General features: G+C 33.1%; 1 pseudogene; it reads right to left on the minus strand.

Moving 5' to 3' along the window:
- Positions 1-3,663: 3,663 nt before the first annotated feature.
- Positions 3,664-5,979, minus strand: LOC107945430 (equilibrative nucleotide transporter 1-like; annotated as a pseudogene).
- Between the last annotated feature and the right edge of the window lie 9,108 nt (positions 5,980-15,087).

Raw genomic sequence — 15,087 nt, forward strand, 5'->3', positions numbered from 1 at the left:
TCATACATCATGTTACTTTGCTCTTTACTCTGATCTCAACTTTTGTTGAGTCCCAATAACTCCTAACCAAACCCGATACAAGATCCATTTGAACAGTATTCATGCAAATCAGGCGTACTATATCTTGGTGGTGACTCATGTTTTGCGTGGTCTTAAAGACAATTAAGTCTCCTACAGCTTCCCCGTACATTCGACAGGCTCTTAGTGCTCAAACAAAACTCTGGGGCATACTCCTTCATAGGCGTGCACTTTCTTGGGTGTAATCTTTCGTCACTTGAAAACACCCTACGATTAATTCCTTAGATACCGCCAACGGCTGGATATTTTAGCGCTAGTATGTATCAGTACTCTAACTCGCCATCAAGCTAGTATGGTGGCGGATTATGTTACCACAACGCACCCAAGAGTTTACATATCTACTTTACTCATCTTTTTGGATCCACCGATTTTCGGGGTGTGACATCAACAGTTACAAAACTTCAAATATCATATATAAACTTAATAGTAAACAATGCTTAATTAAAACTTTATTTAAATTACATATATTACATATATTAAATATATGAGAGTGGATAGTGACATATTAAAGTTGAAATGGATAAATGAAGCTAAGCATTATTTAAACAAATACTCATATTTACATAATTAAAGTATTTGTATTTTATACAATAAAATATTTATCATTAAATATTTATAAATTGTAATATATTTTTATTATTAAAATATTGATATAAATATTTTTCAATAATATATTAAAAATATTACTTAAAATTTAAAATTATCATCACTAAAATTTATAATATTAAATAATTTATTAAAAAATAAATTATATTAATAATTTACTATATTATTAAATATAAATAACTAAATATGTATGTTTAATAATACTGGACATTATGGTATTTCATATTAGTATTTTAATATTTTTAAAAATTAAAATTAGAATATTAATAATAATACAATAATGTTAAGTTTGATTCAAGTTAATTTTTGAATAAAAATAAAATTACTCATAAATGAGATCATTTCTAGAAAATGAGTTACAGTTTACACTCTTCATAAGGGTAAGGCAATTTATAGGAAAAATGACTTATTTTTCATTAACCAAGATTTTTCTATGAAAAAAAAAAGAATTATGCATAAAATATTTTTGTAAGTCATTTTCAGTGAAACAAACACATCATGAGATTTTAATCAATCATCACTTTTCTACCTCATTTGGTTACTAGTATAATAACACGAGAAAAAATCTTATTTATTACATATGTATTAAAATAGTTACACATCAAATAAAGAATAATTAGTATAAATTTATGCTTGAAATTAGAAAGATGAGTAATAACTTTTGTAAAAAATAAAATGTCTAAAATAAGTGAAAGTTTTTCCTCGTCTTAACTAAAAATAAGTTATAGAAGTGGCTAAATATTACCAATTAAATTAGTTTATTACTAACTCATATACTAAAACATAAGTAAAAAATAATACTCCTACCAATGAGAATGGTAAAATATTTGTATTTTCAAGCTACTTTATGCCTCTACCTATTATTTAAAAAAAATTAAAGTATTTTTAAAGCATTTATATTTTAAACAAAATATAAATAAATATTTAATTGTTGTCAATCCAATCTTCAATATAAGTTTCTTTAAATGGATTGAACTTCGTAGACAAATTTTCATATTTTCACAATATTAGCTTTATTTAAACATGGCAACTAATAGAGGCCTATTGTAGTATTAGTTATAGCAGCTATTGCCGTTGACACTTTGACAACCACTTCAAAACACTTGTCTCGACATGCTATATTGTACTGTATTTGTACTTCTAAACTCTCTCTAAAAGATCTTTGTCTGCCCTTTTATGTGCTCATCAATCTTTTTTTTTTTTTGGACAAGTCAAAATAACTTTGCATCGTTAGATTACAAAAACACTCAAGCATCAAAGAAACAAGACAACTAGATAAAACACCAAAACAAGATTTCATGACACCTTTGTCACAAAACAGATTCGTCAAAGCAAAGCATCGTACAAAAATCAAAGAAAAACCCAGAAAGCATTCCCACATTCATCAAATCAATTTTTCATATGTGCATCAAATTATTTCTAAGTTAACGTTTATTTGCTATTAGCATTTGTATTCCCCTTAATATATATTGTCGAGCTTAAGTAAAAAAATTGATAAATAAGCTTAATCGAGAGATCCAAATTTTGTGTCAAACTTAACTTTAACAATATTCATATTCGACTTGACTTGATTACAACCCCATTTATTTTTCTAATTTTGTGCAAATGGTCATGATGTCTTACTTTGTTTTGTAAGTAGAGTTGAATCTTTTTGTGATTATGTGAATATTAATATGAGATAAATTATAATTGTTTGGTGCTCATATAGAATTAATGTTGTTTAGGGTCTGTTTGATTGCCAGTAAAATATTTTCCGTAAAATGATTTTGGGAAAATGTTTTACTTTTCTGTAAAATGATTTACTGGAAAATATTTTCTGATGTTTGATTGAATCTGTGTAAAATATTTTCGGCTGTTTGGTAGATTTCCTAGAAATATTTTTCGAAAAAATTGTTTTTACACATATTGATATGTATTAATAAATTTTTATATTTTAAATTATTTTTACATATATTGCAATGATTCATTTATAATAATACTCAATTATTAAGCTACAATATTAATCGTTATAAATTGAAAAAAATTAATATCAAATAAATTATTTGTAATTGTGTTAAAAAAACAAGTATTGAATAATTAAAAAAACAAGTTACTGGAAAATCGATAAACAGAAGCAATTTTCTACCGAAAATGAAGGAAGGAATGAAAGAGGCGATAGAGAGGAGAGCACGGAAAATGTCTAACGGAAATTGAAAGGGTAAGACATTTTCCCTAAAATGTAACCCATTTTCCCTTGTTTTGGAGTTCATTTTCCAAATGGAAAATGTTTTCCGCCAATCAAACGCTGAAAAAGTTGAAAATGATTTTCCGGAAAATCAATTCCTTCAATTACCCTTAGAGCACGTTTGGTTCGCTGTATTGGATTAGAGGTGTAATGGAATAGAGGTGTAATGGAATAGAGGTGTAATAGCAAATCAACTGTTTGGTTGAATGTAATGGAATAGAGGCGTAATAGTAATCTTGTGTTTGGTTGAATGGAATAGAGGTGTAATAGCATAATGGAAAAAAACTAAAATGACTAGAATACCCTTAGCATAAATTTGTTTTGGTAAATGATTATTGTTATTGTTATTTAATTTTTAATAAGATTATTATTATCAATAATAAATAATTTAATCATATTTAAACATAATTATTATTAAATATATTTAAATTAAAATATATAATTTAATAAAATTCTTAATAATTAGCAGAAATTTGTTTTGGTAAATTATTATTGTTATTGTTATTTAAATTTTAATAAGATTATTAATATCAATAATAAATAATTTAATCATATTTAAACATAATTATTATTAAATATATTTTAATTAAAATATATAATTTAATAAAATTCTTAATAATTAATATTCTTATATGAATTTACTCAAATCATAATATATGATACTGTAAAATATAAATTAACATAATTATTATTAAATATATTATAACTATATTTGCTGCAACATCATAGAAATCCAATACCGTAAATCACTCCAATTTTCCTATTTAAACTCTATAACTATATTTGCTGCAACATCATAGAAATTCAATGGAAGCAAACTAGACTAAAAGCAGATAATAGCCAAATGTTTCCATTTTTTCTTTTTCATGTTTTTAAGATACAGGCATACATTGAAAGCAGATATGCACACTTCAGGCACAGTATTCATCATACAATTTGAAGAAAAACACTGCTACAAACAACGGCTTTTAGATAAACTTTACAAAGGTAAAAACATCATTAGCACAAATTCATAGCGGCCACCTGTTGGAGAGATCTTGGCTGATGATCAGATGGCCCAGAACCAAGCTATGACTGATCCTGATGCCAGACCAACTACTAGAAATAACACCATAACGATGCCAGAAGTCTCTGCGTGTTGTATCTGGACAGATTTGGGAGCCATGATCATTAACACACTTGTCAAGTAGCCATTAGTTAGACCTAGAAGGCAAGTCAGTAACGAGACTGGAAACTCTGTTCGGAAGAGCTGAGGGCCGTGCAAGCAACCTATGAAGAGAGGAAAGAACAGTAACCTCACAACACAAGCGAAAATAGCAACCTTTTCATTTTTAAGGAGATAGACTGCAGTCAACGATTTGCCAACCAGGTCAAACACATTGTAGCCTGTTATAAGGAGGACCGGATACCAGTCCTTGAGAACCAATGAGTGCACATCCTCCGTGATGTATCCTGGAAATATTGATAAAGTCACAACATATATGAGGACGATCCCAAATCCATACCACTTGACTGTTCCTACTATATTCCACAAGGTTGCTCTCCAAACAGGCCCGGTCATGGGACCTTTCTCTGCTTTTTCCTCCTTAACATCCTCAGCCTTTAACTCCTCATAGTACTGCATAATCGGAAGTTTGTGTGCCACATTGTACAAGACTATGCATATGACCATAAACACAATGCTAGTAAAAAAGTAAAGGTAGGCACTCTTTCTCAGGCCATCAGCATCTTGTGGAAATACAGCTTTGGTTAGGATCCTTAGCATTGAAACAAGGACCCCTGCGCCCAACAATTTGACAAATTAAAATTTCATTAGACGAGGAAGCAGCACAGTTCTTCATATAATAGGATTCAATACAAAAGATAAAAAATGAAAGAAATGAATTTTGTATCCAGGAATATTCAAGTGAAACTACTGACCACATGGGTACTAATAGTAACTATGGTTTAATTTCTATTACACCATACAAAAAGCATAGCCATAGACCATGTGTGGTAGAGGAAAAATGTTACAAGTGGTTCAAGATTCAGAGTTCATAGTGTCATCAAGAGCTTTATTACATACCTGGCGAATCAAGGCAACTTTCAAGCTGTTAAAGCAAAACATACCTTGAAAACAACTAACATATAATTAAGCTATCCTTGAGTCAAACCACTGGTTGGGCTACTTCAGCTATAATAATTAGTAATTACTGAACAGCTCGATGCCCTTAAGCAAAGTCTTAAATTTGAATATTATGGATGGAGAAAACCGCATAGAGGGAGCTTCCTCCCAAAAATGGAGTCAGACCTGGGTCAACTCTGGAGTTAGCCGAAGCCCTTGTTGGTACCGGAAACCGGAGGTCACAGACCAGAACAATACTAAACAGCTAAATTTCTGAGCCTTCAAATAATGAAGAACAAGTTCCTTAGAAATAGACCAATGACTCCTTTAAGTACCAATCTAATAAACTTCACCAACTTTCAAGAATTCATGGATCAACAAAATTAAATTAACATCCATATCTACAGTTAGTCAAAAAGTTGGTCGTTAAATTACCAGAACCGCCGGATCCCGCAACGATAGCCTGCATGTAGCGTTCAGGCAATTCCCCAGCCGCTCTAATGAGCCCACCTTGAACAAGCGCATCGCCTATACCTGCCAGAGCGAGAAGACCGACCGTGACGTAGAATTTGTCATACAATCCGACCTAACCCTTAATATAAACCGCATCCATAACAGGCACGACGAGCAGGGAAACCACGAAAATGCCCAAACCAACATTGATCCGCATGTAAGCTTTACTCTTGTGAGCATAAAATACAATGACCAAGAGGCAAGCGAGGCCGACGACCATGTAAACAACGGCGAAAACACGGTGGACGGAAGCTTCCGGGTAGAGGTAGGAAAAGTAATCGACGGCAGTGATGAAGCTATTCCATGGGAGGAGAAAGCCAACGCCCAAAGTGAAGTAGATGATGTAGCCCAAATTGAATTTGTCTTCTGGTTATAAGAATGTGCGGAGGAGGATGGCAGATTCAGAGTCGGGTTTCGGGCCTCCACCGATTGCGGATGCATCGGGAAAACCCATTTCTGTTTTTGTTTGGTTTTGTTTTGTTTTTTTCCACCAAAATGCAACTGGGAGGAGAAATTATGAGGATAGAAGAGGAGAGGGTCGGGTAGGGAGGGAGGGTAAAACAGAGAGTTGGGGAGGGAAGCCAGACGTAATACCTATTACTCGATTTGGGAAGGGATTAGAAAAGCAGGGAATTTGGGGATTAGGTCGGGATTGTATTACGCGCGTAATACCTATTACAGCGAACCAAACGCCGGATTAGGAGCGTAATGTAATAGGCACGTAATCGGTCAGTAATGGATTACCTAATACATTGAACCAAACACAGTGTTAGTTTTTAATTGAAAACAACTGATTTTATAAACAGAAATTCAACTTTCAAGGAATAAAGTGTATGATTTACTTTTGTTTCAATATCCGTCATAATTCATGCAGAATTTGATATTATACAATGGATGATAATTTTTGTACAAAAAAATACTGTACAAAATATAGAGAATCCTGTTTTGGGGAATTATATTGACCAAAATACCCTTCACAAAGCATGTATCTTTAACTGAGAATGAAATTTTTTACTTTCCCAATTTCCTATCCTAAGCCCCTCATCATTATCTATTTTTAAAGGGAAAAATTTTCAAATAATATTTTTAGAAAAGCGAATAAAATGACCAATCAACATCAAAATTAAATAAAGAATTGTATTATATGGTTTTTCATGAGGAGAAATTAAGCATTTATAGTTTATAGTATGAGTGTGCTTCTAATGTTGTTGGTAAGATTTGAATTATGGAGTAGTTACTAAGTTATAATGTAGCTTAACGCATTGTTGTTTAATGCATGGGTGAAAGATAGATTGAAATTCTCGATTGAAGTCATGACCTCAACGTGTCACCATAGCTTGAAAGAGAATATGAAATTAATCTTTTGATATAGAATGCTACATGCACAAAAGTTTAATAAAATATACTTATTTAAGCTTGTCTTCAGTACTCCGGCCATGGATTGTCTACTTCCGTCACTCATTTTTATCTTCCTGATTATTAGCTTAATTTCCAGGCACACACGGATAAGATTTTTAATTACTGGAATTGCATCAATAATAAAAAAAACACACTGGTTATCTACAACATTCCAAAGCCCTTATGGCTAACTCTTCAAGCTTAACAACAACAACAACAATAATAATAATAAGTTTTAAAGTCCGCTATTTTTTTATATTAATTTAACATTTTGAAATATAAAAATATAATCATATAATAAGAAAATTTCATAATAAAAAAATAAAAAATATCATAAAAAAATTTTAATGATATTAACAATCTAACCTATTACACTATGATTTATATTTTTACGGTATTTTTATTTTCAATTATTATTTTAATTTCTATATGGGTTTCTCAAATAAACGCATATATCCAGAATGGATTGCTTTTAAAGTTTTTTTTAATGTTTAGGGCTAGGGATAATTTTAAAGGGGCAAGTAAGGGTTTTGGTCCCCTAAAAATGAAAACCATGTAATTTAGTCCCTTTATGAATAATGAAAATTTAAGTTAATATATGATAAAGTTGTACCTTAGCCCCTCGAAAATGAAAAAAAAATATTTTTCCTTTCAAAAATGATGAAATCATAAATTAATAAATGATAAAATTATATAGCATTGTTATACCTATACTGCTTTTGGGCAACCCTCTGAACAATTAAGAGATCCATTCGATGAATATGGGGACTAATTGAAGTAATGAAAAATTATTTAATTTTTTAGTAAGAATTTTAGGCGGTTCTCGAAAAAAGATAGCAAAAAAAATTATCCCTAGAGTAGATACTAAGAGGAATGTATAAACCAATGCTTCCATAAATTCGATCATAGTTTACAATTATAGCTTCCGTACCGTTTATTTGGAATCATCTCCTGAATAAAATAAAGAAAGAACAAGAATCAAAGAAAAGGCTGCGATTTAAATCAAGATTTTTCCAGCAGCCTATGGCAAATTACAAATAGAAGTAGAAGCGAAAATTAACAAAGCAACACATGTCCCTCAACGATGCTACGTGTGTGATACGAGATCAAAGGCCCGACAAATGCGTTCCAAACTAAATGGGACCATTCAGGAGTTTGTTAGCAAGGCCTTAGATGCGTACACGAAAGAACGGGAAAATCAAGATTTCAAATCTTGGGAATCTTGATCCAAGAAACCAAATCTTGTAGCCAAAGCGCATTGGATCTCCGTTACGAGCATCAACGATTCAATTTCGGTAGGAGATGGATCACAATCCCAAATTCTTGAAGGCAATGCGCAATAAAAAGATTCCAAGCCCAATCAAGAAATCCACCCATACTTAGTCGAAAATCAGGCCAAATTGTCAAAGTGGCCCAAGTTGTAAAGTTTTATATTTATTTATTTATTTATTTATTTTACTTAGTTTAAATTTTTATGTAAATATTCAGTTCAAGAGTCCCAAATAAAGACCCTTGGTCGAATTTCCATATTAAAATAATTAGGAGTTTTTTTTATTTTAGTTTTCTAATTAGATTAGGAAAACACTTGAGAGGCCTATATAAAGGCTTGGCCGGCCACCTTGTTATTCACTTCTCAATTATATCAAAAATTTCAGATTTGTTTAAGTGCAAAATTCTCTTTGAGTTTTTCTCCAAGAATTCTCTCTTGGGTTTTCTTTAGAAGTTTTTTTAACAATCTTTTGATTGTGAGAGCCATCTTCAGCCTTCTTCTTGCCATTGATATTCTTTGGAGGGGAGATTAGAGCCATTTGAAGGGAGTTGTGAGATCTTTCGGGATTTCAAGGCTTCTCAAGACTTATCTTTTAATTTCTTGCTGTCAATTCTTTCTTTATTTCTGCTTGTGCCGAATCTTTATCTAATTTATTTGCTGTTCTTATTGTGTTTCCAGTCTTTTTTCTATCTTAAAGAATCAGCCAAAAATCCCCAATTTCTAGGGTTCTTGCCGATTCATCCTTACTCTTTTTAGGTGAAATTAGATTGCCGAAATTTGGGGAAAACTATCTTGGTGTTCAATTGGGCAGAATAGCAATCTCCTTTAAGGTTTCAAGAACCCTTATTAACACTTATTTCTATTCTCAATTTGATTCTTTGCTGATTTGGGGATTTTATTTCAGATCTGGAAATTCAAAGTTCTAATCTTTTAATTTTCTGTTTCGTTTCAGATCTGATTGTTTAGGGTTTTTGTAGGAGTTTCCCGTGACTTGGTAACTCGATCTTGGTCTGCGCGCAACCCCTGTATCATTTGGTATCAGATTTTGGGCGTTTTGGGTGTTCTTGGTTGATTTCTAAACCGATTTCAATTTTTTAAAGCAAAAACAGCAGTTTTACCCAGAAAAATCTTTCAAAAAAAATTCATTTGAGTGGGTAAACGTTGTCCGATTGATCTGAAATTTTACATACATATTTGTGGCACTGTGATTGAATATAAAAAAATTATTTGCACAAAAAAATCAGTCAAAAAAGTCAAAAAATAGAAAAAAAGACAAAATCCAATAAAAATTTTAAAAAATATTCAGCGGGTTGATTTTGGTGGCCAAACTTTCCAGATCAAAAATTAAATATTTAAAGACATTCCAGATTTAATTTCGTGATTTTTGGAGATCGGGAACACCTCGAACGAAGTTGTCAAGTTACTCCGCAGTTTTTCGGGTTTTTTTGTTTTCAGCAATTTTTATTGATTCTTAGCTGTAGGTTTTCATTTGTTTGCCTTTATTTTTTCTTTACACTATCTATAACACCTTCTTGTTTCTTGTGTTAGTAGGATTTTTAAAGTGTGCACAATTCTTCCTCGGTGCAACACAAATCAGTTGGTGTCTCGTCCGTTTTTGGCATCCTAGTGCAAATTAGGATTCTTTGGCAGTTCGGTTCATACACTCTCTAATTGATTGATATAAACTCTACTAAAGAAGTCACAAGCCTGAATTCTACCTCATTGAGAATTTGATTTTCTTTTTGAGTGATTAACGGTGAGGTTTGCTAACTTTTATTTTTGAGTGTTGAGTGTTTATTTTTTGCAGATTTTTAGAAAATGTCTAAAGATGACCATAATGATACACTTATGAAAGTCCAACAACAGTTAGACGGACATGCTGCTGCAATCACACAAATAAATGCTACACTTCAAGCATTGAATACTACTTTGAATGAGGTACGATTGAATCAAGAACCTCAATTTCGAGATCCAATCAAGGAAGATAGGGATAACCAGCCCCATAGGCGCGGCCCTCAACGTGTCCCTAGAATGGATGATGATTTTCATGATCATGGGCAACCTTCTTTGGCAAAACCGAAGTTTACAATTCCCCAATTTCGTGGTAAGAATGATCCAGAAGCTTATTGTGAATGGGAATCTAAGATTGAGCTTATGTTTCGGTACTATAAATGTCCGGATGATGAAAAGGTAGCATTAGCAATGCTGGAATTTTCAGATTATGCATTAAGTTGGTGGACTCAACTTGGGGTAAATCGTCATCGGAATTATGAAGGTGAGATTTCGACATGGGATGAGGTGAAACAAATTATGAGGAAAAGGTTTATTCCACCTCACTACTATAGAGAGATTAAAACAAAGCTTAGGAGACTTGTTCAAGGTAGTAGGACAGTGGATGAATATTTTAAGGAGATGGAGATGCTCATTCAGAGAGCTAATGTGGAGGAGGATGAGGAAACAACTATGGTTCGATTTATTGATGGTTTGAACAGGCCGATAGCTAATACATTGAGGCTACAAACTTACATTGATTTGGAAGAAGTAGTTCATAAAGCTATTGAGATCGAGCAACAACTAAAGGAACAAAGGTTTGGTTCCTTCTTGACTTCACAATATTACCAAGGTAATAATTCCAATTCTGATTTTAAGAGTTCAAAATCACCTTTTGTTACTAATAAGTCTTCTTTGAGTAATGGAAGTAAACAGTCAGATTGGAAAAAACGGGCTCCTGCTAAAACGCAAACACCTTCGAAGCAGCCCCATTTAGGTGATTCGAATGTGAAGAGGACTCGTGAGATTGAATGCTTTAAGTGCAAAGGGCGAGGTCATTATAGTAGGGAATGCCCTAACACGAGATTACTTCTTCTGAAAGATAATGGTGAGTACACTTCCGACTCTGATAAAATAGATCCAGATATGCCAGAACTTGTGGATGACAGTGATAATGACAAAGAGTTGGTCGAACCACCAAAAGAAGGGGACTTTGCTAATTTTCAATGCCTTGTAGTTCGCCGAACCCTTAACATTCAGATGAAAGATGATGATAGCCGAAGGACCAATATTTTCCATTCTAGGTGTTTTATTAAAGGTAACTTATGTTCACTCATTATTGATAGTGAGAGTTGCTCGAATGTAGTGAGTAGCTATTTGGTGGATTCTTTAAAGTTGCCTTGTACCAAACACCCTAAGCCATATCACCTTCAGTGGCTTAATGAATACTCCGAAGTTAAAGTTACGAAACAGTCCTTGGTCACTTTTAAGCTCGGCAATTATGAGGATGAAGTATGGTGTGATGTGGTCCCAATGCATGCGGCACACTTGCTCCTTGGACAACCTTGACAATTTGATCGCGATGTTACACACCAAGGTAAACTTAATCGATACTCCCTTATGTTTAAAGGTAGAAAATTCACTTTTTCTCCTTTAAATCCTACTGATGTATATAAAGATCAATTGAAGATGATGAAATTTTGTGAGGGGGTAAGGGAGAAAGAGCAAGTACAAAAGACAGAGAGAAAAGAGGCTAGTAGTGGAAAAAGTCAAAATTTAAAAAGCCCAAAGATGAGCGAATCCTCAAGTGGTAAAATGAGTGGGAAAAAATTTTTGGCAACAAAAAAAGATTTGAGGAGAGCCCTACTCAATAAACAGCCTTGTATCCTTGTGAAGTTTAGGAAAAATTATTTATCTTTATCTAACATTAACGAAAATTTGCCTAGTGTGTTTCAGTCTCTTTTGCAGGATTATGAGGATGTTTTTAGTGAGGCCCCTAAAGGTTTACCACCTTTACGAGGGATTGAGCATCAAATTGACTTAGTACCCGGAGCTTCAATACCAAATCGACCAGCTTATAGATGCAATCCCGAGGGGACAAAGGAATTGCAAAGGCAAGTTGAGGAATTACTAGACAAATGGTACATTCGTGAGAGCCTAAGCCCTTGTGCCGTTCCTGTCTTATTGGTACCAAAGAAAGATGGTACGTATCGAATGTGTGTTGATTTCCTTCCAATCAAAAAAATAATGGTAAAGTATCGATATCCAATTCCTAGACTTGATGATATGCTTGATGAATTACATGGGTTAGTCATATTTACAAAAATTGATTTAAAAAGCGGTTATCATCAAATTCGAATGAGGGAAGGGGATGAATGGAAAACAGCCTTTAAAACAAAATTTGGATTGTATGAATGGTTAGTTATGCCTTTCAGCCTTACTAATGCACCTAGTACATTTATGAGATTAATGAATCATGTTTTAAGGCTTCACTTGGGTAAATTTGTAGTGGTTTATTTTGATGATATCTTAATTTACTCCAAGACATTAGATGATCATGTTTTCCATGTTAAAACTGTTTTGGATATTCTGCGAGCTGAAAAATTATTTGCCAACCTTGATAAATGCACATTCTATTGTGATAAACTAATATTCTTAGGTTTCATAATTAGTGCTCAAGGTATTCATGTCGACGAGGACAAAGTTAAGGCAATTAAGGAGTGGCCGACTCCTAAATCGATAACTGAGGTGAGATCTTTCCATGGTTTAGCTAGTTTTTATAGACAATTTGTGAAAGATTTCTCTACTATTGATGCCCCATTGACAGAGGTTATAAAGAAATCAGTGGGTTTCAAATGGGGTGAAACCCAAGAAAAGGCTTTTAGACCCTGAAAGATAAGTTATGTTCTGCTCCTCTTCTCAAATTACTTGATTTTTCTAATACTTTTGAGCTTGAGTGTGATGCTTCAGGAATTGGAATTGGCGTCGTTTTAATGCTTCAGGAATTGAATGATGCACAGTTAAACTACTCAACTTATGACAAAGAACTCTTAGCATTGGTTCGTGCACTTCAAGTATGGCAACATTATTTGCTGCCTAATGAGTTTGTCATACAAACAGATCATGAATCCCTTAAATGGTTAAAAGGACAAGGTAAGTTGAGTAAAAGACATGCCCGATGGGTAGAATTCATTGAAACATTCCCTTATATGATACAATATAAAACAGGTAAAGATAATGTAGTTGCAGATGCTTTGTCTAGACGATATACTTTAATAACTACATTGAATGCTAAAGTCTTAGGGTTTGAACATATTAAGGAGATATATGATGATGATGCTGATTTCGGCAATATCTATAAGAATTATGGACATACTACTTTTGAAAAATTTTATCTTGTAGATGGCTTTCTTTTTCGTATAAACAGGTTATGCATACTGTAGTAACAGATTTTGCCCAGACAAATGGCTCAAATTACATTGGCCTATATGGCCCAAACCCAAAATACAACAGGGGCCCAAGGCACGGTGGCCCAATTATGTGTGGCCCAAAGTGCCCAAAATGTTAGTCGGGAACCCTAGGGATTCTAGGGAAATCTTCAAGCGCCGCAAGCTCCAAATCTTTGCCCGATCTTCACCTGCAGACACAAAAATGGAAAGGGAATCAAAGATTGGCAAATCAAATCAGAAGGAGATTTGTTCCTTTATTTCTTTTATTATTATGGCTATAAAGAGGCCATTAGAACACTGTAAATAGGATCGGATTTTGGGAAATCAATAAAAAAAGCACAAATTTTTTTAAAAAACACAAAGGGAGAATCAATCAAAACTCGAAAGGTTGATATTTTATTTTATTTTTGCATCGATTACTTCTCCGTTTTCTTTTATTTTTATTATTATTTTTTACTTTACTAAAGCATGATAAAATGAAGAGTGAGGAACTTACCTTCGTTTACCTTTGAAACGCCGTTGGAAGATCGAGGGAGCCACCCCCGAGGATCGGTGGCCGGAAGCCGAAAGGTTTTCGCAAGTTCTTCGCGTTTTCTGCTGGATTTTGGGTATTTTGAGCCCAGATCTAGGCTTGGGAAGGTCTAGAAAGCTGAAAGGGGTTTTTTTTCTTTTTTCGGTCACCGCAGACGGTGGTGCTGGCGTCAGAGAACGGCGACCGGCACGGTGGCCGGTGACCGTCCGATGACCGGTCGATGGCCGGAGGACTAAGGGGTTGAGAGGTTTTTTTTTTGTTAAAAAGGATTTTTTTAAGAAAGTTTGGAAAATAAAATTTGAGGTTGAAAATTGGCTTAAATAGGCCAATCAAAACGGCGCCGTTTTGGAGGGGGAGGATCCGCGCGTCGACCCGACCTGGACCCAGGATCCGCGTGTTTTTGCGCGGAGTGGAAAATTACACTTTTAGCCCCTCTGCCTTTAAATGTCTTTATAATTAGGTTTTTTTATTTTTTTAAATTCGCCCTGTAATTTATTTTAATTTCAATTTGACCCTTCTTGAACGACACCGTTTTAGAGGAGAAGGGAAAATTGCCCTTCCAGCCCCTCTATGTAATTCGCGCGTTCAATTTGGTCCTCCAGACTTTATGTATTCACGGATTTGCCCCGAAATTTTTCATTTACTGTTCAATTTGTTTTTTTAAATTATTTTCTTAATTAATTTTAATAATGTAATTGTTTTTTTTGTAATTAAAATAAAAACATATGTATGTGCTTTAAGCGCATTTATATTTTTTTAAAAAAAACTAAAGTTTTATTCATATTTGTATGTATACATATTTTTTTATTTTAATAATGTTGACATCATTTAATAATTTTTTATTAATATGTTCTTATAAGTACATTATAAATTTTATAAATCAAAGTTTTACATGAAAATTCATATGTATGCTTCTAATTCTTCGTAATTTCATTTATTATATATTTGTATTGTGCATTTATTTGATATATTATATGTCATTCGTTATTCATTTGTTCATATATTTGCAACATCTCTATGCTATCATAGTATTTATATTTAATGTAGCATAACATTACATTTTTTTACTCGATTTTTAAAATCAAACTTTTTTTCAAAATGGATATTCTTTTAATTAAAATAAAAGCTCATTATTGGGAATTC

This window comes from Gossypium hirsutum, chromosome D12 (assembly GCF_007990345.1).
Source record: "Gossypium hirsutum isolate 1008001.06 chromosome D12, Gossypium_hirsutum_v2.1, whole genome shotgun sequence".
Lineage (NCBI taxonomy): Eukaryota > Viridiplantae > Streptophyta > Magnoliopsida > Malvales > Malvaceae > Gossypium > Gossypium hirsutum.